The following is a 25,922-nucleotide window of genomic DNA, read 5'->3' as shown; positions in this document are numbered from 1 at the left end:
CACGATAACCCTGTCTGCTCCTGGCAGCGCTGCAAAGCGAGGGTCTCCCTTCGTTAGCCCGTTGAGGAATGCGGGCTGATGCCGCGTCCCCTTTTTACCCCCACAGCTCTGTTTTTGTGAGGTTGGCAGAAACTGACACTTTTTCTTTTGCTTAATTAAGTTGTTCAGAAGAAGGCTGGTCAAACAGTTGCGTCTACGTGGGGAGTCTTGAAGCGAAGAGAAAGCGGTGGGCGTTGCCAACATAAAAAGGGGGATTCTGTTATTGTTTGGGTGTAGACGGGTCATTTTTTCAAAGTTACTGCTGCCTGAGTGACCACAACCCTGCAAGCAGCAGCAATGAAAGAACACTAAAGCTGCTAAATGCAGCTACCTTGGGCTCCAAAGTGTAAGAAAAAAAAGAAGAAGAAAAAAAAAAGCCAGAAAGTAGAAGCACTTATTTTCTCTTTCTCCAGAGAAAGCATGAATTGATTTCCATATGGTGCAGTGAGAATTAGAGCAAGTCCCTCTGAGCATCCTATTCCCGGGGGCCAGATGACAAAGCTGGTGCCAGTGGAGCTCTGGTAGGCACCCTACTTAATGTCCATCCCTGTCCCTGCACAACAGCCTGCTTCTTATTCATTCCCAGCCAAAGAAAAAGCCCCAGGAACAATTACCAACTGCTTTAAGTCCACCTGCCTTTCAGTTGAAGCCTGCCTGCATTTCAAACCCGCTGGTATCCCAACCCTGTGGGCTGTTTCTCATATTTTGGCAGCCCAAAAGCAGGCCTTTGACCCTCAAAGCTCAGCATTACATCTGCCTACAGTGTCTATATGCCTCTTCATGTTCTGAAATATTTACTGACACCACATGGTTTTCAAGTCCAGCGTGACCTAGCTTCTCCTAACAAAAGAGACTGAGCACAGTGCAGACCTTATCTCCACCAGAAAAACTCTCTCCAGGAAGTCCCAGGAGCCCTGATTTAACCATTGCTGTGGTGAAAAGTCAGGCTTATGGAGCAGTGTGTGGCTGAACCACAGATTACCACATGGTCAGCACCCATGGGTTATGATCTTCTAGCCATGCAATTGCCCATGATAGAGTCAGATACACATAGGAAGCACAGATTTGGCATCAGGCTAGAAGTTTTTAATTGAGACCATGGATCAGGGAATGGTGCCTCTGCCCCAGCAGCAGTCAGAGCTGTTTTGGGTTGTGGTCCAGGCTCAGCCATGAGCTCTCTGAGAGCTGGGGAAGCCATAGCTTAGGGAGTCCTCAGACCCATTGCCTGTTCACCACTGGCTTGGATATTCAGCTATCTAAAACTGAAGCTGCTACACAGGATTTGGAAGGGCTAACAAACACCATTTGACTAGAAATTGGTGTGGGATACATGTCTTTGATCTAACCGGCACTTTCACAAAACCCAGAGATTTTCCCATCCAAGGTCTGGATTCAGGCTGAAGGCTCCAAACTTCCCTGAATTGGCAGCCCTTCTCTGTTTAAAGAGCACTACAAAATGCTCCCATGTGGGGCCCACCAGCTGGACATACCAGACCCCCTGGCTCTCCTAGAGAAGATTCATGGAGGCACACAGGAGACCCACAGCTGCTACCAATGGCTTTCTCTTTGGCAGCTGACGTGCAGGCAGCAACTTCGCTTTATTCAAGGTGCCCATTCCTTCCTTCCTTCCTTCCTTCCTTCCTTCCTTCCTTCCTTCCTTCCTTCCTTCCTTCCTTCCTTCCTTCCTTCCTTCCTTCCTTCCTTCCTTCCTTCCTTCCTTCCTTCCTTCCTTCCTTCCTTCCTTCCTTCCTTCCTTCCTTCCTTCCTTCCTTCCTTCCTTCCTTCCTTCCTTCCTTCCTTCCTTCCTTCCTTCCTTCCTTCCTTCCTTCCTTCCTTCCTTCCTTCCTTCCTTCCTTCCTTCCTTCCTTTTTTCCCCACTCCCTCCCTCCTTCACAGGTTGCAGTCAGCTTCAGGTTTTCACACAGCACACTCACAGCCCCTCGCAGCCCTGTGCTCCAGCTGCTGGTGAGAAAGAGCTTTTTTTTTTTTGTTTGGCTGAGACTCCACCGACATGATGGCTTTACTCCCAGGAAAACAGAAGGCCTTCCTTGACACGGGCAACCCCAAAAGGGTTGGGATGCTGAAGGGAAGGTCCTAAAAGACAGAAAGGAGGATTCACAAGGGCTGGACGGAAGCCATCGCACCATTCCTGGCACTGGCCCTTCCACATGGGGCTCTGCTGCCTGGCAGGACAAAGAGCACGGTTTTCACCAGCCCCATGTTCTGCTGACAAACGCATAATAAACTGACAGAGGGAGATGGAGCAGCATTTCAAAGCCCCACGTGCGGAGGAGGTAGAACATAGCAGGAGTGGGGATGGACACTTTCTGCAGGTGTTCGGCCAGTGTCCCCCTATTTGCATACATTTGCATACTGTCAAACAGTTGGCTGACAGACTCTCTGAGAAGGTCTGGACTGAACCCAAACCTGTCAGGGACTTTCTCCTTGCCAGTCAAGGTTGGCTTTGGTTGCAATTAGAGAGAGGAAAGAAATACTTCTGACATTGCCATATAGGAAAACATGGATGAAGGGAGTTTAAACAGAAAATGTATGTTTTCTTTCGAAAAAAAACACACCTCTGAATCATTATGCCAGGCCTGGGGGGAAAAAAGTGAATGTCACCTCTTTGGTCTGGAACGTATCTTTTTTTCTACTTGCTTGCTGGCCAGTGCTCTCTGTGCCACCAGCCCGCAAGAGAGTCGTGACCAAGGGGAAGATCTATGGGATATAAAACAATAACTTACCAGAGACAGATTTGACAATGATTTACCTGCACAAATGCCACACCCATCCAGGGATCTACTAGCAGGAAATCCTGGGGTGATGCTCCTGAGCCCCACAGCCCAGCCGTGGGAGCAGTCATGGTAGAAGATGCTTGCTGGGCCAGGGACAGAGGATGAGGGGCACTCAAGTGCTTAGCAACATCAGACAATGGCAAGGCATGGAATAACCTCACGGATATTTACTGAGAGAAAAAAAGCAGAAAAGACAATGAGGATATGTTTTGGAAGTCCACACCCCTTTTTCTTGTTGTTTTACATATTCTTCCCTCAGCCGTGAAAATTTCATACTTCATCTTTACCCGGCGGTGGACACTAGAGTTTCATGAGCAGGGGACAATAGGTTCTGTTTATTCACCCACAATAAAGAGCCTGTTTAACTCTGGACTGCAAGTGGCTGAGCCATCTGGCCCATATCTTCACAGTAAAACATTGTCCGTGACACAAAAAATGATTACATCCACAGGACAAACTAATGTGACCTCTAAATAAAGCCTTCCTCTGAAGCTATGATATCATACTGCAGAGGGGACACCGGCACAATTGAATCTGGTCACCCAGAGCACAAGTGAGATAGGACTATTTAAATCCAATTTTACAGGAGACTTTTTGTCCTCCGTGGCAAACCACCCAGATCCGACGACAGCATTGAAACATCTTTTTTTATGCACTCTTAAGGCAACAGAGCGGTTCTGTCTGCCCTTGGCAGTCCTCTTCAGCTCGCCCCGGGCCCAGGAAGCACCCGTCCATTTTCAGAGCCAGCACCTGCAAGCTTTTCTTCCAACAGCGTTTCACTGATGGAGCACCACCTGCACTGGCCCCCTTCTTTCTTCCCCCCCCCCCTCTCCTGCCCCCCTCCAATAGTGGGGAAACAAGCATCTCTTTCTCCTCGGTGCCAGTTGGAAAGTCCAAGTCTGCCACAGCCTCACAAATAGTTTCTGGGCTCGAACAAGGCGCCCTCAGCCCCGGCCTACCTGAATGGCAGCTTCATGGGGTAAAACAAGGACCCCAGCAAAGGGCCCATCTCAATGGCAGGAGCGTCACCCTCTCAAAGGAGGCAATTTATCTTCGCTGGTACGGCGCTCCTACCGCTGCATCTCTTAGGGAAACCTTCGTAAAAGGGGACGATGGATCTAATTAAAGGGGCTAATCCTTTTACAGGGACAATGCTACCGATGTCTGGATATTTACAGACTTTGTGGGAATGCTCCGCAGTAGCTAAGGCCAGCCGGACACCCGTTTTATGAAGCTGGATGTCTGCTGAATGTTCTGACAGGCAGGCAGCACCAAGGGCACCATCGCTGCTGCAGCGGTGCGGGCGGGTGGGCACGCACGTCCCTCCCGGCTTGCACAAGCGCTGCCTGCCCTGCCTCTCCCTGGGGCACTGCTGGCACTGGGGCAGCACCATGTCCAGGGGTTTGGTTTACAAGCATTAAAAGCACAAGGTGGTCATGAAGGAGAGGGTCTTTTTTTTTTTTTTAACAGTGATAGCACCCGCCTGGAAAAGCGCACTCTTCTCACGCAGGTCAAGCAGCTTTTGTGTGCAGCTGTTGTCGTGGCATCAGAACTGTAATTGTAGTGAACCGAAAATAAAATCAGGAGCAGACTGTCTTGCCCCGTTTTATCTTGGCTCTTTGGAGGTGAATTCAGGATCGATTCAAAACTCTCTTTTCAACTCTAGCAGAAATTCTTTTTACCCAATTTTTTTTTTCTTCAGGCATAAAGTGCTTTTGTATTAGCATGCTTAGTTTGAACACCTGAATACCCGAACTCTGTCTTTTCATATGAAAATACAGTTTGCGGGCCCAAATCCAGGTTAGATAAAAAAATCAGCCACCAACATAGTTTTCAATGGCAAAGGCTCTTAATCCGCTGTGGAATTATAAACCTCACACCCAAAGGATTAAACTTCTCCTACACAGATCATTAAACGGTGCCGCATTTTTGGCATGGCACTTCTGTTACCCACACAGGTTTTCAGACACAGGACTCTTAGCCACAAAACACCTGGCATTAAAAATCCTGCAAGCTTCCTTGAAGACCATAAAGGACCCTGAAAAATACTGTAGGAGTTTTAGAGCTGGAGTGCAGTGCCAGTGCCACTGATCTGGGACCTGCAGGGAGCTCTCATTGATGGTTCCTTGGTGTTGGGTCCATTTACTTACAGAGGCAAGGACAGTTCACACTAAAAAGCAAACATGCAAATACACCTCAAGCTCAACTTTATATATTAATATATACATGCATGCACAAAACCACAACATTAACAGTTAAAAGAAGATTATTCAGGGCCAAGTGTTGCTTCTTAGCAGAAATATACATCTGAATTTAAAAGATGATTTGCTGAATGCATAATTATAAGTAGGATACAGCTAATTCTTTTTTCTTCTTTTTTTTTTTTTTTTAAGTAAGAGGTAGATTGTTTTGCCAGGAAAAAAGGCACCTTTTCCTTTTGCTGGCTCTTTACTTTCTTCTTCCTTTTCCTGTATTTAAACAGGGATTTAAATACCTTGTTCCACCATCTCAAAGATTATCTAGTACGAAAACTCCCTCGAGAAAGTACATAGCTCCCCAAAGACAACTGTTTTTTGTTTCTTTCAAACTTCTTTCATTTCAGCTCTTGCCTTTCTCTCTTTCTCTCTGTCATTTTAATCCCTTTGAGTTGTAACACTGGATTGATTTGAGCATTTCTTCATCTCCCCTGTATGTTAGCCTAAATCTGCAGTAACTCCCATTACAGGAGAGACCCAAGAAGGGAAATAGGTAATGACTTTTCACTGAAGTTCAATTATGTTTTTAGACAGTGAAATAGAATAAGAAAAAAAATATATTTTTTTTTTTTATTAAAAAAAAATAAAAATGGAGAAATGCCTTCTCCTTTCCAGTTCTCACTGCCACAAGATTCCAGCTGCTGGAAGGGGACAGCTCTTCCACTTGAGGCAGGGAAGCTTAGCCAGATATTAGCACACTATTTGCACAGAAACAAGCAAAGCAGAGAAAGGCAAAGGGCAAAATTTGCCTTTCCCATAAAATAATGAGGCATTTGGATGGATCTGCCTCTCTCTCAGATTGCAACTCCAGCCATTCAGAATTATAAATAAAAGCAGTGGGTTTCATAACACCTGGCTTCAGCAGTGCAACACAAGTGCCTCAATCACCAAAGACAGAAGATGCATCTCGCTCCACAACAGGTTTCCCAGGGAGGTGTCAGGAAGCTGAGGGAGAGCAGACCCTCATGAAAACACCCCATGAACTCCCCAGGTGTCACCACTCTCCACGTCCATCTGGGGATGCTGGTGGAACCACTGCCTGGCTCCCAGAACCCAGCCCCAGCCCACAGAGGGCACAGAGGGGGGCTCATCTACTAGAAAACTTAGTTCACCCCTAACTTGCCTCCTTCCTTAAAAAAAAAGGGTGTTTTAAGAATTTGCTGATATTGTCTACAACTTTGAGAAAGTGCTTCTTGTCAGCATGGCAGAAATTCAAGCAAAATGATGCCTAAGTTGCTCCAGTTTTTGGTAGGCAATGCTCCAATAGAAAGGGTCTGGAGTTGTCTGTGCAGGTTGCCACAGGGCCTGGGGTAGACAAAGGTTCATGTAAAGACTCTTTAGAAGGGTCCCAGAAGACTCAGCCTAGGGAGACAAGGCAGGAAACAGAGAGATACAGCTCTGTAGCTACTTTGTGGGTCACTACTTGAAGATTTTTGCACCCTTGTATATAAACTGTTGTGGTTTTCCCTGCAGAAAATGGACAGTTTGACTCTCTAGTGTCTCATGTTTCCTAGAAGAAAGGGGAGGGTGAAAGCAAAGATAATACTGAGGGCTCTAGAGTCTATTTTTGCCCATGTGCAAAGTTCCTTTGCTACAAATTACAACATCACAATGTTGAAAGTGACTGTAACTCAGCCAACAAATTCCTATTACAAAACCCACACTAGGTATGCATGCCTGTGATGGTGTGTATTGAAACTTGGCAGCTAAATTCACAGAATCACAGAACTGTCAGAGTTGGAAGGGACTTCTAGAGATCATTTAGTCCAACTCTCCCCCTAAAACAGGATCACTTAGAGCACATTAAATAGGACTGAATCCAGGTGGGTTTTTAATATCTCCAGAGAAGGGGACTCCACAACCTCCCTGGGCAGCCTGTGCCAGTGCCTTGTCACCCTCATAGTAAAGAAGGTGTTTTCTCATATTTAAATTCCTGTTTCAGCTTGTGCCCATTGCCCCTTGTCCTGTCACTGGGAAATACTAAGAAGAGTCCATCTTCCTTGCATCCACCCTTTAGATACCTGTAGGCACTGATAACATCTTCCCTCAGCTTTCACCTCTCCAGGCTAAAAAGTCCCAGCTCTCTCAGCCTTTCCTCATACGAGATGCTCCAGTCCCCCAATCATCTTTGTCGCCCTCCGCTGGACTCTCCTAGTAGTTCCCAGTCTCGAACTGGGGAGAATTTCATTTTTACCTGGGTGGATTGGAAAAAGGAAAGTACTGAGGAAGAAGTTATCTGAACCAAAATTATCAATCTGTTTGCACTCAAGAAATAAGAGAGTTTACATGCTCTCCAAGGGCCACCCTTAGCATCTGCACTGGCATGAACTCAGTCCCCATCATCAGGTTTTTTTTGGCTTTTAGAGGAACTGAGATCTGAACTCAGGACTTCTGTAAATGGCCCAGTTGTTGCAAAAATGTCTTTTATCCCTTTGACCTTTGCTTTTGGGGTTTTTTGGGTTTTTTGTGGTTTTGTTTTGTTTGTTTTGGGGTTGTTTCGTTGTTTGTTTGTTTTTTGGTTTTTTTTAAGGGATTTGCACGTTAGGATATGATTACATTGAATGTATCACAGAATAATTCTTAAGACCATCAAGTCCAACCATTAGTCTAACTCTACATAGTCTAGTGCTGCTGTCATAGTGTGCCAGACCTGGCAGTCCATCAGGGGCTGCAGAACGTGGGTAAAATGTTTCTGTGCTATATGAGAGAAAGCAGAATGAATGAAGAGGAATAAAATCAGCCAGGAGCACCAGCCATTCCCAGCCTGAGGCAGAGACTCCTGCTTCACAGCCTGTCTTCCTCTCCGGAGGATTAAGTACTACAAAGACACAGGTAATGTAACACTGTTCTAAGTTTTTCTGCCATTTGCAAACAAACCAGCACAGGCTGTCACAGTCAGGGAAAGCACAAGGTGGACAGCCCTACAAAAAAGGGAAAACAAGCAAACAAAACAAAAAAATAAAAAAACCCAAAAACAAACAAACAACAAAAAAACCCCTTGAATTAAATAAACTTGAAAGATGTCTGTTGCAGCTTCTCAACTGCATGTGTATGTCATTCACCTCTGGTACCTCTTTCCATACCTTTTATTTGCTCCAAGTCTTCTTTATCTACTGTAACTGCATGGTGTGAGTTTGTATCGATGTGGTAAATCACAGATCACACAGAGATGGTTTCTCATTCCTCAGCCTGCACCACTGTGCTTACCAGTAGTTCAGAATACCTGTTGGGTTCTTGCTGTTTCTGGACCATTCAGTAAAAGCATCTACAGCTTTCCTGAGGGATACAGTAGCAAGCATTTACAGCAGTCTCAGAAAGCCTTTTGCTGAGCTGTACTCCATTACATGTCCATTGAATGGATATTCAACTTTCTCAGGGAAAAAAAAAGGAGATAAATTTCTGACCTGCTTGTGTGGATTTCAGCTGTGGGTGATGGATTCCCAAGAAGTTACTTGCAGGGGCAAGATTTGCAGCATCAGGGGCCAGCCTTGTCAGGCTGCTCATAAAAGCACAGAGTTTTGATCTAAGCAATTTCTCAATAATACTGTGCTAGTCAGATATAATGGTGATTTCTCTAAACTCTTTGTGATATGTTTCTTTCAGGAATATGCCTCTTTACACTGCCACCAACCTATTTATTTCCATTTTATTAAAATCTTCCTTGTCCTTAATCCCACAACAGTTTCAAAATATAATAGACAAATATGTAAAGCTTCTGTCTCTTAAGCTGAAAGAGCATGCATTTTATTTACAGAGCTTTCTATTTCTTTTAAAATGTCATTGTAGTTCTATACAACACCTACCCAACTAATTTCCCCTCAATAATTTCTGGTAGTTTCAGCTACCTCTACCAGAAAAATCCTCCAGCTTAAACTGATCCGAATCTAAAACAGCATTACTTGCCTCTAGATATGTCCATTTAATATATCCAATACAAGCAGCCAACTGCTGTTCTCAAAAGACTATCTGACAGATTCTATTCACTTTCAAAGTAGCTCTCCATGGTTTGAATAATTATCTTTCATTTCCCCCTTTCTGACACTTTTCAATGATTTGTTGACATCTGAAGAGATATGTGCAATCTCACAAGAGGCAGCTGGACTTTCTACCCAAAAGATACAAATACAAAAAGGATTCCCATACAGAATTTGAAATAACTATGTTCTTTGCAAATGGAAGACTAAATCTGCATTTTAATGGGACATGTTTTTAAAAAGCGGAATTCATGAATAACCCTATGAGTTTTAACTTTTTCACTGCCAGTGACAAATCAGAGCTACCCATGGGAAGAAATCCTACCTTCCCTTTGTCCAGTTCACTTTCCCAGCATTCGCTGCCACAGCAGTTGGAGCTTTCCTGCAATGCCTTTTGTGCCCTTCTGACACAAAGCTCAAAAAATGCAGCTTTTCTACCTGCCGTGTAGGTCCCTTAGCAGCTACCCAGGTTTGGAAAACAAGCCTATACTCCTGGCTTCTGTGGGCAGCCAAAACCACATGAAGCCCAGAGATAAGTAATGTACTCAAGGAGTTATCCAACCCCCACTACAGGAGAATATGGGCACTCTCCAAACCCAATAGAATTTATGCTTTCACCATTTTACAGGAGGAAAACAGAGGTAGAAAGAGTGCAAGATTAAATACCTTGCCCAAGATCATGCAGAAAGCCAACATGTGCTCCCTGTTTGTGAACATCTATCTATTTCTGGATACTTTACCCATCATTGGTTATGCTTTCCCTGCATAACTCTTTTTGTTGCTTGAGCTGTGACATGTTGAAATGTCACTGGCAGGAAAGGGCATTAATCCCTCTTCCCTCATGAACAGGGTATGGGAAAGACAACATTGAGCCACAAGTTCTGTGTTTAGTTCTCAAGTTATAAAGAGTTGTGTTTATTCTCTTTGACTCCCCATAGATTAATTCCTTGGGGTACAGAAGAGGAGACACAAAACCTTTTTTCCCAAATGGTTTTTCTGCCTCTGTGGTGAGTGCATCAAACAGGCTTCTGAGACATGAGCAAATGCCCGGGAAAGGTTGGCTGGAATGCATGAAGCTGAGGGAGTGCCCAGTCCAGCCATATTTTGTTTAATAAAAGTCCTCCTTTGTTGGAAGGCTGCAACCCAGCACCCTGAGTTGATGCCTCACTTGCACATCTTGGGCAACATCTGCAGAGCAAGGAACGTTCTGTGGTGGTGGAGAGGAACAGAATGCAGGGATCAGCTAAAAAATAAATGGTGAAAAAGAGGTGGGCTAAAGGGGAGAGTCTGAGGTGTGTTGGTAGGAGGATGGAGAGGCAGAAGCACAGCACTCTGTAGCTTCAAGCCGTGTTTTGAGAAGCCCTCTGTTATCCAGACCAACACTTCAGTGCCACTACAATTTGGAAGCACACAAAGGAGTGACCAGGAGGAGAGATCTCAGGGCATCCCTGTAATCTGGTGAATTATGACACAATACCTGATGCCACGACCCAGCAGCGGACAAAGTGGGGGTGAAAACCCACTCAGTCTTCAGCCGTGACTCCCAAAGGTAGCCACACAGCATGTGCAAGGACCTGTTATCCTTGAGAAACACTCCCAGACACTACAACTTGCTTCCCCAGTGTAGCTCAGGAGGGATGAGAGAACCTCTGAAGCTCAGCAGGGTTCTCCAGCTCTGGAAAGTCCTTCCTTTCGCACCTTGCCTGGGACAATAACAGGGAAAGACGGCCAGCGTTGCTGGGAAGTCGCGGGAGCACCCTCCACAAACTCTAACAGCGAGAACCCCCCGGTTTTACTTACCTCCCCCTCCCCGCCCCGGCACATCGCGGGGTCCCGGCCGGCAGCGGGAGGGCGGGAGGAGCCGCCCCCTCCCTTCCCCTCCCCTCCCCGCCCCGCCAGGCCCTGCCACGCGCCGCAGCGCCCCCTGCTGGCCCCGTGGTGGTACGGCCCGGCCCGGTTCGGCCCGGCCCGCAGCTGTGAAGTGAGCGAGATCCGGTACCGGCAGCAGCTCGCGGGTTTGGGCTGCCCGAGCCTCTCCCTCCGCCGCTGGGGCGTCCGTCCGGGCCGGCAGACGCGGGCACAGCGAGGGCAGAGATGGAGCTGCGGGGGAAGCGGGCGCACCGCCTCGGTGCGGTGAGAGTGATCCGAATGGGTGAGCTGCGGGAGGAGCTCCTGGAGTGTGCCTGGAGAAGTTAAATCGGTTAAAATGAAAAAAAAAAAAAAAAAAAAAAAAATTGTCCGACAATAATAACAGTCGCGAGGTTTGCTTCTGGGCACACCATGAAAGCGATTTGAACTTCAAACGTCTTTATTGTATTTCTTTTATAATATTATGTGATAATAGTAATACAAACTGGAGAATATTATAACACCGTTTATTATACTTATATATTAAATGTAAATATATTTAATCTAAATACATTAAAATATAAACATATAAATAACATGTAATATGTAACTAAATATAATTATCTAAATACATTAAATTGAATTATCTACATAATTAAACTAAATAATTATCTAAAAAGATAATTCAGTGTCCTGAAGGGGTGGCGGTGAGGGGCCAAGTCAGTAATTGCCAGTGGCATTTACAATGTTAATTCCTGTAAAGGAATCTGGGTGGTGTAAAGTGTCCCTTTTTCATGTACAGCAAATGCCAGGCTGCTGATTGGCATGCACGGAATTTCTAGGGTGAGCTGAGCAAGAAGATCAGAGCAGCAGATGCTGCAGGTGCCCTCCTCCACTGAAGCAATTCTCTGCTTCCAGGGCCAAAGGGTCACCAATCCCAAGGTGATTCTTGCCTGCCAGGACCATGCACCCAGACACCCGATGAACTACACCCCTTCTTGCTTTGCTTATGGAAGGTCACTGACTAACATTAGAGGGTGTTTCTTAAGTGCCAGCATGGGCTTGGTATACCCTGATCCATGGGCAAACAAAGGTAAGAAAGATGGGGACAAACTTTTTACAGTGCCTGCAGCAGTAGGATAAGGGGTAATGGTTTAAACTAAAAGAGGGTATATTTAGAGTAGATATAAGGAAGCCAATTTTTTCACAGAGGGTGTTGTAACACCGGAACGGGGTGGCCAGAGAGGTGGTAGATGTCCCATCACCAGAAACATTCAAGGTCAGGTTGGATAGGGCTCTGAGAAATCTGATCTAGTTGATGTCCTCTCAGGGGTTATTGGACTAGATGATTTTTAAATGTCCCTTCCAACCCAAACTATTCTGTGATGTATATATGTATGTATATATGAAATATACATAAAAAGAAAAAAAAAAGACAGACACATCCCATCTAAACATAACAGGGAAGAAAAACCTAGTATGACATCTTATTGCCATTGCAGGTATCTAGTTTAAATTTAATTTTGCAGGTAGTAACACCAACTTACACAATTGCACCATAATTCTTCTGTTCAGTCAGTGCACATTCTAAAAACAACAGTTTTAGAGCAAAAGTCTGGGCCCAGCATCAACAGTCCCAGACCTAATGCTGATGTGTGAAACCCAAAAATCCCTCAGTTTGTTCCCTGCAGGTGTGGTTTGTCTGAAATCCCAGGTAGTGCTCAGAAGATTGCTTTCACCCACCTGTACCTGCCCACACTGATCTTGGGAACTGTTTTCCCAAATATTGTGTATTGGTGGCCCTCCAGCTTGCTCTGGTGGTGATTCTTGCTCTGATAGAAAACTGTAAGACTTTGTTTCTCTTTCTCCATCCAACAGGTCTGGGTCCACAGCAAGGGCAGTGCAAAACTGAAGGACATCTCTGCGTGTTTAGACATCATCTGCAGTTTCGACTGAACTCCTGAGGAAAAGGGATGTCATAACTGGGATTTGTCAGCCCATGTGGCCTTTGGAGCCATTGACCGATTTCAGTTAAACATGATGCTGGTACTGCATGCAGATTCCACATTTTTAGAAGTTTCTGTGAAAATGAAAAGCCATCTCAAGAGGATGCATTCTGTTGAGTCACGGAGGAAAAAGCCAGACCTCTGCTCATGCCAGGAGGTGCCAGCTGGGCAGTGGCTCCCAAATTCTGCTATGCCCTTCCCTGAGGGCCCATGCCACCCATAACTACAAGGACCACAACTGGGTTACTTCTCTGGCTTCCTCAGGTGACAGCAGATAGAAAGAAACAAATTACATTTTGTTTTCTCTTTCAGTAAGCATGGGATAGATTAAAAGTTCACGTGTTGCTTTTCCAGATCCTCTGTCAAACTTCGCATAATCCTGACAAGACAGGAGCCTAAACAGTGTAAATGCTTTTATTGCACCTAATTTTATATCTGTGTGTGCCTCATTACTGTGTGGTAGCTTGTTTCATGCAAGCAATTGCTGGTTTCCAGAAAAACAAGAGGACCTGTGGTATCTGCATCGAAGGTATTCCTCAGAGAATGAGAAATCTCCAGTGGAGAAAGAGGTGGGTTCTTGTTAAGCACTGGAAAGAGGCTGAAATGTAAATGTGTATTCCTTTCTGCAACGTGCCTAATTGCCCATAAATGTCATTAAGTCGAGAAATGTTTTCCACCAAATTAACTTTGACTGGTGATGTCTAATTAGCTGGAGATGCTGAAAGATAACAACTTATCAGTCAATGTTTAAGAAAACATACTTAATGATTGACTTTTTTTGTTAGCAGCCATGTTGAACCAGGTATTGCAGCTGTCAAAACGGAGCATTATCAGAGCAATTAAGGACAATACCTCAGTGCAGCTTCCTACCAAGATAATTTGACAGCTTGTTCACACGCAAGAAGTGCAGTTGAGCCTAAACTTTCTGTGAATTGATTTTTCCTTGCACAGTAACAACCATAATTTTTCCCCCCATAATGTGCTATATGTAAACTTCACTCATGTAAATAATGTGGCTTTCTTTTCTCATTTACCTACAATCAATCCAAAAGCAAAGGCTTTACTGCCAGAGTTTTCACAAGGTAATATTCAACTCTTTAAAGTAAAGGAAGAAGTGGGAAAGGGATGATTAAATCCGTGTCCTTTACTGTTTAAATCTGTAGCTGTATGCATTTTTTTTACCATTAACAGAAGGTAAGCTTTTCCATGAGGCAGGTCCATGCCCACTGCACATATAGGGGGTGGTATTGAGTATGGGAAGCTTGAGTTCCCAGTGCATCACGCAGAATGTGTTTAACAAGTTTATACTGCAAAACAGAAACCTCACATCCGAGTTCCCACAAGGAAAAAACATCAAGCTCTCAGAATTACCTTCCTCTTAGAGGCAATCTCTCATAGGAGCTCCTCAACCCCCCTCTGCCAAATATATTTAATACTGTCCTTGCACACAGATGTTTATTCAAAATCTTCACTATAATATGTACCCCTCATATACATTGTTTTTCTCTTTCTTCCAAATGACTTTCAAGCTTTCTGACTACTTGATCAGACCTGGTGTAAATCAGCACAGCTCCACCACAGCCGATATATCTGCAATGAGAACCTGTTCCTTAAAACATAGTGACACTCTTTAGTATCTACAAGATTATCACCCTTATAATCAATCGGATTATTTTCCATTAGGAGATTTTAACACTGATTTCTGACACTGGCTTTTTAGCCCATCATACTGGGAGTAAGTAAACACTTCTTTCCTTCCTTTCCCTATCCTTTCCTAAAAACCTCTTGTAACCCATCCAGGTGCTAATACATTTAGAGTAAAAAGAACTAAGTTTCCCTCCAAAAAGCTGCTTATACCAACCCCCGACTTTCCTCCTTAAATTGTGTGTGGCCTTGTTCTTTCTAATACTTTATCTAGCAGAGTGTGTTGAAGGAATAATAGAAATAAAATCTCCACAAGTGGAAAGGGGAATGCATTAATAATCTCCAGTTAGGTTATAACTTAGAATTATATTTCTTCTAGCCTGGGAAGTTATTTTAATCTCAACACTATGAACATTTCTTATGGCCCATTGCACATATGCCACCCACCAAGGACATTGAATCTGTGTTGTAAAGAAGATGCTGACCTCCAGAAAAGGTTCCATAGTTCAAGCTTAGGATGTCAAAATAGGAACAGAACCTATCCAACAGAGGCAGGGCTATGACTTTCGACTATTCTAGTTTCATCCCAGTGGGTTGTACTGTAGGGTATCAAAGGCCTGGCAACTGCAAAGCGATCTATGGGATGCAGTCACCAGTCTGTTCATGCAAATAGAAGGTGTGTGGCTAAACCCTCATGGGGGTGATTTGCAAACTCTGAACTGCATGGGATGAAATTAAGCACACTTCACTATGTGGCAGTGGGTTATATTGTGATATATTGCAAATATCTTCTCTGTTTTACCCACTTCCTTTAAGAAGGCTCCTTTACAGTACTGGGGTACAGTATTACTTATTCCCGCATCTATTATTTTTGCCTGGCAAAGGATGTCATTTAGTGGGTCATCTCCCTCCAACCTTTTTTCCTTGCAGAGGGGAGCTGTATTATTTGACACTGCATACCCTGAGCCCTCCTTTGCACTGCAAGCTTTTCTTCTGGGCTGCCTTCAGCAGAGCAGCTGTCAGCCACATCTAGCATCAAGTGTTGGCCCTGTGATCCTGTGACAGTCCAGCACTGATACTCACATGCTATTTTTGAAGTTTTTTTTTCCTTTTTTCCTCTTTGCTTGACACCTGCTTGTCATACTCATTCTGGAACCTGTTGTTTCTGATTTTTTTTTCATTTTTTTGACTTCACTACTCTGAGGTCTTTCCCTTGCCCCAGTGGCTCTCTGTATGAAACATCTTTTCTGCCAGCTGAGCAAGCTTTGTTGGAAGTCAGACAAAAGCTTTCCATCACTGTCCTTGTTATGCAGGGACCTACACTGTAGGCAGCTGCCACCCCATGTATGAATGTATGATAAAGTTTCCATGAGAGAGTTTTCCCTTTCAGGTTCTTTCCCTCTACTTCTCAAAACCAGCAGTCAGCAATATCTATCCTCCAGCATTTCCCCACAGTTACTTCATTAGTTTAATTTTAAATTGAACCAAATTACTCCTTTTGGTCTTGGGTGAAATTTAAGATAGGATATGTCAATAGAGGAGTACCTTTTTCTCCTAAAGTTATGACCAAAGACCTTATTTATATTGGGGTTATTCAAAACCTAGGGAGTCTTGAGCAAGGGTTTTTATTTTGAAACCATTCTATATAATTTCATTTTTCATGAAAAAAAAAGCAAAGTTTCTGATAATCTTTTTGCAACAGGTCCTACAGGTGGGTTGGGAAAAATAGCTCATCACCTTTATTTGTCTGTAGAGCATAAAAAGTCTTTCATGTATTTCTTTCTCATTTCCTCACAGTAAATTAGCATTTACAAAAGAGCTACATATTCTGCTCACAGGATCCTCAGCTGCCCAGTGTTTTGTTTGAAGTGGGCACACACTTACAAACAACCCTACCACATGTGCCACCTCGTGCAGAAGTGGGTACCACAGAGCAGATGCTCTGAAATCCACAGAAAACAGCAAACAGGACTTTGGGTCAGGAAGGAAAAAAAAAACCAACCAACCAAACAAAAAAAAGCAGTCCAACAAGTTCTGCTCCCCTACTTCCATTTGCAAGGGTAAGTTGGTTATTTTAAAGCCTACCCAGGACACTAAGGTTAACATCCCTGTGAAACCCTCAGACAAACAAAAGTGCTTAAGGGCTTTTGAGTAAAAAATACTCCTGAGTGCAGAATCCCCTAAAGTCGTGAGGAAATATTTGGTTTTATACTGAGTCAGCTCACCACACAAGATAATTTAGTGGCATGCTATGTAAAGAGTGACAGCCATTGACACAGGAGCAGACAAGTTTTAACTACTATCTCCCAACAAAAAAACCCCACAAGCTGATTTTCAGGAGACTGACTGACGAAGCTGTTCAGCTCTTAATAGCTCAACAGCATGAAGTATCTGAGTGGAGGCTGGGGAGATGGAAGTTAGAAACAAACAGAAAATTTTATTCAAAGTAGCTTGGAGACACTTAAAAAGCTGATATTTCCAATGGAGTTATATGAATCATAGCTTTCTGCCAGGGTAGGACACTGTAGAAAACTATTATTAGGTTTTTTATTTTCTGGGGCAAGGGATGCCTTGGAATAGAGACAAAACATACACAGGTAAAACTGGTACAAATTGTACTAAGGTACAGTAAAATGTGTAAAATGTAGTAGAAATTAATCCAGACCCTCTGACAAAACCGGGACTTTTTTGTCAGAATTATGTGAAATGTGTAAAATTTTGTTACAACTCCAATCATAGAAGCACATTTTTCACTTTTAACTTGCTCCAGTGAAAAAGTTTAGAGAAGAGAAGAGAGAGAGAGAAGAGAAGAGAAGAGAAGAGAAGAGAAGAGAAGAGAAGAGAGAGAAGAGAAGAGAAAGAGAAGAGAAGAGAAGAGAAGAGAAGAGAAGAGAAGAGAAGAGAAGAGAGAAGAGAAGAGAAGAGAAGAGAAGAGAAGAGAAGAGAGAAGAGAAGAGAAGAGAAGAGAGAGAAGAGAAGAGAAAAGAGAAGAGAAGAGAAGAGAAGAGAAAGAGAAGAGAAGAGAAGAGAAGAGAAGAGAAGAGAAGAGAAGAGAAGAGAAGAGAAGAGAAGAGAAGAGAAGAGAAGAGAAGAGAAGAGAAGAGAAGAGAAGAGAAGAGAAGAGAAGAGAAGAGAAGAAGAGAAGAGAAGAGAAGAGAAGAGAAGAGAGAAGAGAAGAAGCCAATTTAAAAACAGGGACATTAAATTCTTCCCAGCTGTCCAGCAAACAGCTATCTCCTTAACTGACTTTCAGGGCACAGATTTAAACCCATCACTTAATCTGACCTCTGCGAGCTGGAAAGGCTTCTTTGCTCACTGCCACTGATACCTGTTGACCGGTTTCTCTCCCTCTCAGTTTCAAATCCTCTGTTGCTGTCAGCGACACATGCTTTCCTGCTCATCTGGGGTGGCCCAGCCTCATTAGCAAAGGATTTTGTGCATGTTAGTTAATTGAGCCCCGTTCCCGCCACCTGCCACTCCTGAGCCTCATCTGGGCACTAACTGCTTCTAATTGTCATCATACGGCCGGCAACGCCGCGACAACTTGAGAACAGACCCGGAGCAGCACGCACCGGGCAGGGCTCTGCCATGATCTGGGGAATGAGCGTGGCGAGTGGAACAATTTACCAGGGGACCAGATGTTTCGAGGGGAAAGGCACCTTGTGCGAACATCAGGTGCTGAAGCTTTGATGTTTATGATCATGTCAAGCACTCAGCCGAGCCGCACCTCGCCGGTAAAGGCGGCATGATAAATGGATTGGGTTATCCTCTCCACCGCCTTATTGACGGCAGAGATATAAATGGGGTGGTGGGGGGGCAGCAAGTACAATGATTTAAACATATGTGAAGTTTTGCAGCTCATTAATCTAGAGTGTAAATCCCACAGCAGAAGTCCCATCACTTGCTAGGGCTAGACAGGACAAAGCATGGAGAAAAAGATGTTCCGGAGGGACGAGGCTGTGAGAGGGAGTGGACAAATTGACCTGCTATGTTTTTGACATCTCCAGCGTTGATGCACAAAGTGGTGCTGCTGGGCATTTTGTTCTGAGTAAATGCAAAATGGATGCAGCCTTTAGTCTTGGACTATAAGTGGGAAGTTCCCTGTTTCTGCACAGGGAAATACACAGGCAGTCCATGCATTGCGGAAGGGTTCCCTGTCCTGGGAAGGGGTGGCCTTGAAAGAGCAGGTACTAAATTACGGTAGTCTTTAAAAAGCAAATAAATTAAAATAGTAAATAATGCCAGAGAGAAAACCAGATAGGTTATGGTAGTGAATAATGTCAAAATGAAAACCAGGGAAAATTTAATGAGTTTTTCTGTTGAAAGCACATTAATGTCATTAGTTGTAAAAGAGTTGGACTGTTCCACTTGGCAAGGTATTTCCAGTTATACTGTGAATGCATTCTGAGATTTCTTCTTTTTTTTAAACAGATACTGTAACTAGTAGGCTGTCTCTGAGATACAGCTGTAAATGCATGAGAGTATACTTTGATGATGTGAAAACCTGATCTGAACATTAATAAACTCTCATCTAATAGTCACAGCACAGCAGCAGGCTTTGTATCTGTTCTGAAGGCACTGAAATTAGGACCACCTTATAACGATCCCCCAGTGCGTCCTCTAACCACTGGGATTGATTTCTTTCCACCAGCACCCCCCAGTGCCTAGGCTCATATTTTCCCTGGATCCTGGACAGGACTCTCCATGGAGACCCTGCAGCTTAGAAAACAAGGGATTTCTTCAAGAAAACAGACATTAAAGCAATGGTGAGACAATTGCTCTCTCAGGAATAACCTTCCCATGGTAGCATACTCTGCATTGCAACTTTCTCCCTCGTACTCCTTTCCACAAGCCTCTGCTCCTTTCTGCAGATGGCTTCCAGGTGCTGCTTTCAGACTTCAGGGCACTTCAAACCACCACTCCTCCCCTCCTGCCCTTGGCCATCTTTAACGGCCGGGGAGGTTGTACAGGGTCCATCCTCAGTTTTCAAGACCTATCCGAGCAAAACCCTGAGCAGCCTGGTCTGATACAGCCCTATTTGGGGCAAAGGTTGGACCAGAGACCTCCTGAAACCTATCCAACCTAAATTAAACCTTCTGATAAAATCCACCTGGGTGGTTACATGCCAGGTGGGCCCCTCTAGCAAAATTAAGTGGATTCAGGAAAAAAAAAACCTCTTTTGAGTCACCAATCTTCAGGGAGGTTGGCAGTCATAGAGAAGGGGGCATCTCACCTTACTTGAGCCTCTTGAAGGTCCAGCACCTTTGCTGTCTGCCGTTGTCCTTCACAGTTAGTGGGGCATAAGCCACCCCACATATCTCAAGCCCCTGCCTTAAAACAGGACAAATCCCTCTCTAGCAGAGCAAGTCTTTTTCCAAGACTTCATCAAGCAGTCTATGCAACCAGCTCAGTGTGGAAGTACAGCAGGGCAAAATTGCAAGGGATTTTAGAGGTGATGCTCAGGGTCTCTCACAAGTTTTCCTGCCTGTCTTTTTTTTTTTTTGGAGTGGAGAAATGCAGACAAGAAAAAATTCTAAAAAACCAATTCTGCTGATTCATTTTACTAACACCCACACACAATTCTTCCATGATAAATAGGGAGCAAAATAGTAACAGTCAAAGATATGATCTGCAGAGGAAGATAATGCTCTTAAGCCATAATTCCCAATGATGTGGTACCTTAAAATACAATAGTTAAGTCAGTACAAACTGTGTGGGTGATCTCAAACACTAACTTCGTTTCCAGATGTGCCAGGGTAAAGTGGAGTGCTACACAGGACCCCTTTGCACCTTGAAAAATCCAACAGCTTTTATTTAGGCATCAGAATTGAAGCAATTTCAGTGCTTCATTTTGTGCACTCAGGATTAAGAACTGCACTCCCTGTGACAGACCCCAATTGTACAGTCACAGCAGAAGCTTCCCTGGCTCATGAAAACCCAGGTTTTCAGAAGAGGTTGGGGCTGGATGGGAACATCTCTTACTGGATTGTCTTTGAACATCATACTATATTAGTTTTGGGGTTTTTTTCCTTTTTCTTTTTACATCTGTTTCTATAGACACCCATACCAGCAATGTAGCAATGCTGCTTTGGGCTTCAATTCATACTGATTCACAGATGCCTGCCACTGATCCCTCAGTAAATAGAACTGCAGTCCCTTGAATGCAAAAAGATCTAAAGAAATTGTCTTTTAAGTTGCAGACCTAAAGCTGGCCCATCACAATGCTTTTTCTTTATGCCTTCTCTAGGATTTCTCTTTATTTTCCTTTTGTGGTTTTGTTTACTCAGTTAAAGATTATCCTGACAAAGGAATTGAAAGATATTTTATTTTTAGAAACATTTAAAAAAAACTTTCAGGATAAGAATGTATGTGTCATTTTTGTCCCTGAAGAGTGTATTCACTGTATACAATCTTCTGGTGCAAACGCAGTGTCTGAAAAACCCTACTGGGGTGTTTTTAAGCCTCTTGACTAACTTTTCCAGGAAAATTTTTTAAATGGTGAAGTCAAAAACTGTTTATAATTTCATGACTTTCCTAAAATATTCGACTCTTTTCAGCGTGGTGCTTGGGTACAGCAATAAGCAACTAAAAAATCTTTATTCATAATCAATATATCCTGCACGTCACAAAATGATATATATTCCATCATAACAAATCTGCATTTTTATCGTGTTACACTGGTAGCCACAATGAGTTTTAGCTCAGTTTGGCTTCTGCAGGTGACAGCAGCTCAAGAAAGGAATTTAACACCATGAAGCATCCCCATAATAGGCGGCACAGAACTGAGTGGGGTTCTGCTAATTATCAGCATCGCTCCACTGCTTGAAATTCTGGCAGGTTTTCCAGAACACTGGGAGCTCTCTATAAAATACTTTGATTGCCTTACAGAAAATATTTAAAAAAAAAAAAATAATAATAAACCGATGTACTAAGAAAGTGGTAGAAGTAGAGAGAATTAGCTCACTCTGATTTATTTTCTGCTATCTCTCAGAGCTCGGCACCAACTCTGTAGTGGAACTGTCTCTTTTTTTTTTTTTAAAGAGCTTTGAGCGAAGTCTTAAACTCCACGAGCAGAACTCTCTCGTAGCTGCAGAGCTTAGTGCAAATGCATAATCCTTGATACCCGTGATCTTTTTGTCCCCTGGCCTGTGAACCGGAGGCTGGGGCTCTGCTGCTCGGGCGCCGTGGCAGACTTCAGGAGAAGAGTGGCAGGTTGACACCGCCCTGTCACAGTGAAAGCGGGTCCTTCGTGTGACCCAGGCTCGGAGGCTGATGCTCTGTACCCAATAACAGCTGAAGCTGCATCTGCCACGTTTCGTGGGCCCGCCACACCATGCTGTGTCACCAGCTGCCTCTGTTTACGCTCGGCCCCTCGCAGCCTTCTGGCCGGGCTGCAGCCAGACCCAGCCCCGTGCTCCGGAGCAGGGGCTTCAGATGTCGACGTGAGCCAGCCCCGGCGCCGCAGGATGCCCGAGGCTTTGGGAAGGCTTTGGGAAAAGGTCTGCCGGCTTCAGAAATCCTAAAGGGAAGCTGGAGCAAGCGGCCCCTTTGCACGGGGGGAGAAGTCAGCCTAAAAACTCTCTAGTACGGGAAAAGGAGTGAGGCTCTGGGAGAGACGCTGAGGATAATCGCCATAAAACCTCTTCTCATTAAAAATAAAATAAAATAAAATGAAATGATATAAAATTAAATGATATAAAATGAAATGATATAAAATAAAATAAAATGAAATAAGATAAAATGAAATGATATAAAATGAAATGATATAAAATAAAATAAAATAAAATAAAATAAAATAAAATAAAATAAAATAAAATAAAATAAAATAAGATAAAATGAAATGATATAAAATGAAATGATATAAAATAAAATAAAATAAAATAAAATAAAATAAAATAAAATAAAATAAAATAAAATAAAATAAAATAAATAAAATAAAATAAAATAAAATAAAATCACCTGCCCTGCTCTGCAGCAGCATAGTTTCAATCAAATCAGGTGGCTATCTGCACATCCTTTGTAGGGTGATAGCTAACACCACTTTCTTCAGACCCGTTGCTATATAGCATGGGTATGTAAAAGATGACACAGAAATCCCCGATAACAGCAGGACAGTAAGACTTTACCATGAGCATGATACATGCCTCCTCCTCCTCCTCACCTCTTTGGAGAGGAAGGCAAAGGGCCTGACCCTGCAGCTTCAGGATCACAAGAAGAATTTGCAGGATCAGGCCCAGGTATCTTTCCATCTATGTAGAAAACAGAGCCATGGCACTTCATCACCCCCCTGCTGATTGCTGCCCTGACACATCACTTCCCAGTCATCCCTTAAGGATGGCTCTGGGACCATAAGCAGCAATCCCTTCGACAGAAAATAATTTTGTCTTCAACAGTGAGAGTTTTGAGGCATTAATAAAATTGGCACTGTAATAAGAGAATGCTGGACACAAAAGGGATGAGCCTCCCAGGAGGCGGGTGCCAGCACTGCCTGGCTCCATGCTCTCTGACTGCTCCTGGGCTTGGTCTTGAGCATCAGTCAATGTGCAACTGGTACAGCCCTCCTGTGAGAAAAAGAGTGATGTGTTGCCTGTGTCTTGGGCATCACAGTTTGGCTGCAAGCCTCTGCCTTTGAGAAAAGTTTAATTAGTCTTGATTACTGCTTTTACCTAAATGGGAAAAAAAAATTAAAAATCACAAAACATAGCAGATCTTCCTTCAAGTCTTCCTTTATGCATGACAGAAAAAATTCTGTCTCAATCATGAGTGTATCACTGAGTAAAAACACTGTGGGCAATTGGGAGATTCTTTGACAGTGGTTAGAAAAAACTTTCAAAACAAAAATTCTTCCTTTGATATAAAATAACTAATCCCACTGTCTTAGCTTCCCCTACTCCTTTTCTACCATTTCTCAGTTTAAAAATTATTCTGATGGTGCAAAACTACAGTCAAAAGTAGATAGAACCCAGTATGCTTCTAATTTTGCTTCTTTCTTTTGCTAGATTATTGAGGACAGCAGTCTAAGAATAATGAAGGGAGACTGAGATAAATTCCCATTCTTCATAAGTGTATAAGGAAAAGGAAGTTTGATACTTGGTAATTCTCCAGCATATCAGATACTTAAGGTTAAGGCCAGCACTTCTGCAGTTCAGTAGGTTGTCAGTAAGAGTGCAAACAGCAGCGAAGCACCTAAACAGTTTTTAACATGTTACAGAGAGATCTGTCACTAGAAATCCTGTTCACAGCTCTAAAGTCAGTGAGTAGGACATCCTAAGGGAAGACCTGGGACATTAGCCCAGCTTCTCTTGTGCTGAGCAGTCCTTACTGTCAGCCTGGGGGAAGGACAACTCTACGTCTCAGAATTAGAGCTGCTTGAACTATGCATGAACTGCACTAGAGCTGCCCAGCCTCAGATAAAGCCAAGGACATGGTGATGGTCCCTTATCCAGAACAATTCCTCCCAACCCAGGACACACCAAGACAATTCCCTTTGCAAGTGAAGGGATGGGGACACACCTCTTCGAGTCGCCAAGGGCAAGCTTGAGCCACCAGGCACTGTCACATCCTGCACAGTCTGCTCTGCACTCACAGTGTGGCAGATGATAAACCTGCTCTGTGCAACACACACACCTCAGCTACAGCATTTGGGACAGAAGAAATTAGCATCACTCTCCCTGCTCTACTTCGTTATTTATTTTCCTCCCTAGAATGCCTATGTCTGGTCTTCTAGAAGGTGCAGCAGATGATACTCACCTGGCACCCCAAGATGAGAGGGCCGTATTCATGATACTCATTCACTGAGCACTTGTCACAACAGGAAAAAGAGATTCAGATGTTTGTTTCTACCAGAATACATTTAAACTGCTGCCAGTCTTCTCTAACAAAACACCCACTTACACACACACACAGAATGGTTTGGGTTGGGAGGGACCTTAAAGATGGGCAGGGACACCTCCCACCGGACCAGGTTGCCCAAAGCCCCATCCAGCCTGGCCTTGAACACTGCCAGGGAAGGGGCAGCCACAGCTCCTCTGGGCAACCTGTGCCAGTGTCTCACCACTGGAAGAATTTCTTCCTAATATATAATCTAAATCTCTTCCATCTTAAAACTGTTTTGTTTTGTTTGGGGTTTTTTTGTCCTATTGCTACATGCCCTTGTAAAAAGTTCCTCCCTCTCCCAGCTTTTCTGTAGCCCCTTCAGGTACAGAAAGGCTGCTGTAAGGTGCCCCCAGGGCCTTCTCTTCTCCAGGCTGAACAACACCAACTCTCTCAGCCTCTCTTTTCCTTTCACATGTTTTTCCCCAGTCTTGGAAGTCCTTCCAGTATAGTCCTGAGGGCATTCATCACAGTGGTGAAAGACCTGGGTTCAAATTCTTTTGGGCTCAATTGGAAGTTAAACCAAATCGCTGGTGATTAGAAAAGCATCATTTTCAAGGAAAAATAGCAGCTATGTTCTGAGGAAGCCAGGTGAGCCATGGTTAAGCAGCAAGACTGTTAGTGAATAATGTGTTCATGAGTCTCAGCTCATTTTGTAAGATTAAGCACAGAGATTTAGGGACAGCATCATCTGTATCAGAGCAGTGCTAGCCACACTTCTAAGCAGAAATTTATCCATCTGTAAGATTAGGTGGCACTGTGACAATCTAAGTTTGGGAGCCCATGGCAGCAACTGGCACCCAAGTTTTCGGGTGGCACAGACTGCTCACCCTCTACTCTGGCTGGTCTCTAGCCTATCTGGTGAGACTTTGCTGAGGGTGGCAGGTACCCACAGCTGCCAGTTGTGCTCACCAAAATAGACAATTACAGAGAGACCTTGTGATGAAATCAACCTAGTTAAATGAAGAATTTAAAGTTGTAGACCTGGCATCACTTTTACCATTAAAAAACATCTGAGATGTAAAAAAAAGTATCAAGGCTTTTTTCTATGGGACATGGTTTAGTGCTGGACTTGTATGTTTTAGGTTTATGGTTGGAATCAATGACCTTAAGGGTATTTTCCAACCTAAATGATTCACTGATTCTATAATCAAACACGGTTAAAAGTTTTGTTGAACGTTTCTATTGTGTTATTTGCATTATCACTGCAAAGTGTCATTCAGAAAGTCTCCTTGAGGGTAAATCCTCAAGTGGTGTGAGGTGTCACTATTCTCTGAAGAATATGGCTATGAATATTTAAAAATACTTAAAATTTAAAGATATTTACAAGCTCTTCGAGTCATCCACTTATAACTGTTGCACAAAAGCTAAGCTGTTGTATGCATTGGAAGGAAAAGTCAGACACTACTGTAAATGTTGATACTATTTTCCTGACACCAGTCCACCTTTTGCAGTGATGCTACAGCTACCAGATGGCAAGGGAAGGCT

This window comes from Heliangelus exortis, chromosome 1 (assembly GCF_036169615.1).
Source record: "Heliangelus exortis chromosome 1, bHelExo1.hap1, whole genome shotgun sequence".
Taxonomy (NCBI): Eukaryota; Metazoa; Chordata; class Aves; order Apodiformes; family Trochilidae; genus Heliangelus; species Heliangelus exortis.
This window is presented reverse-complemented; position numbering follows the sequence as displayed.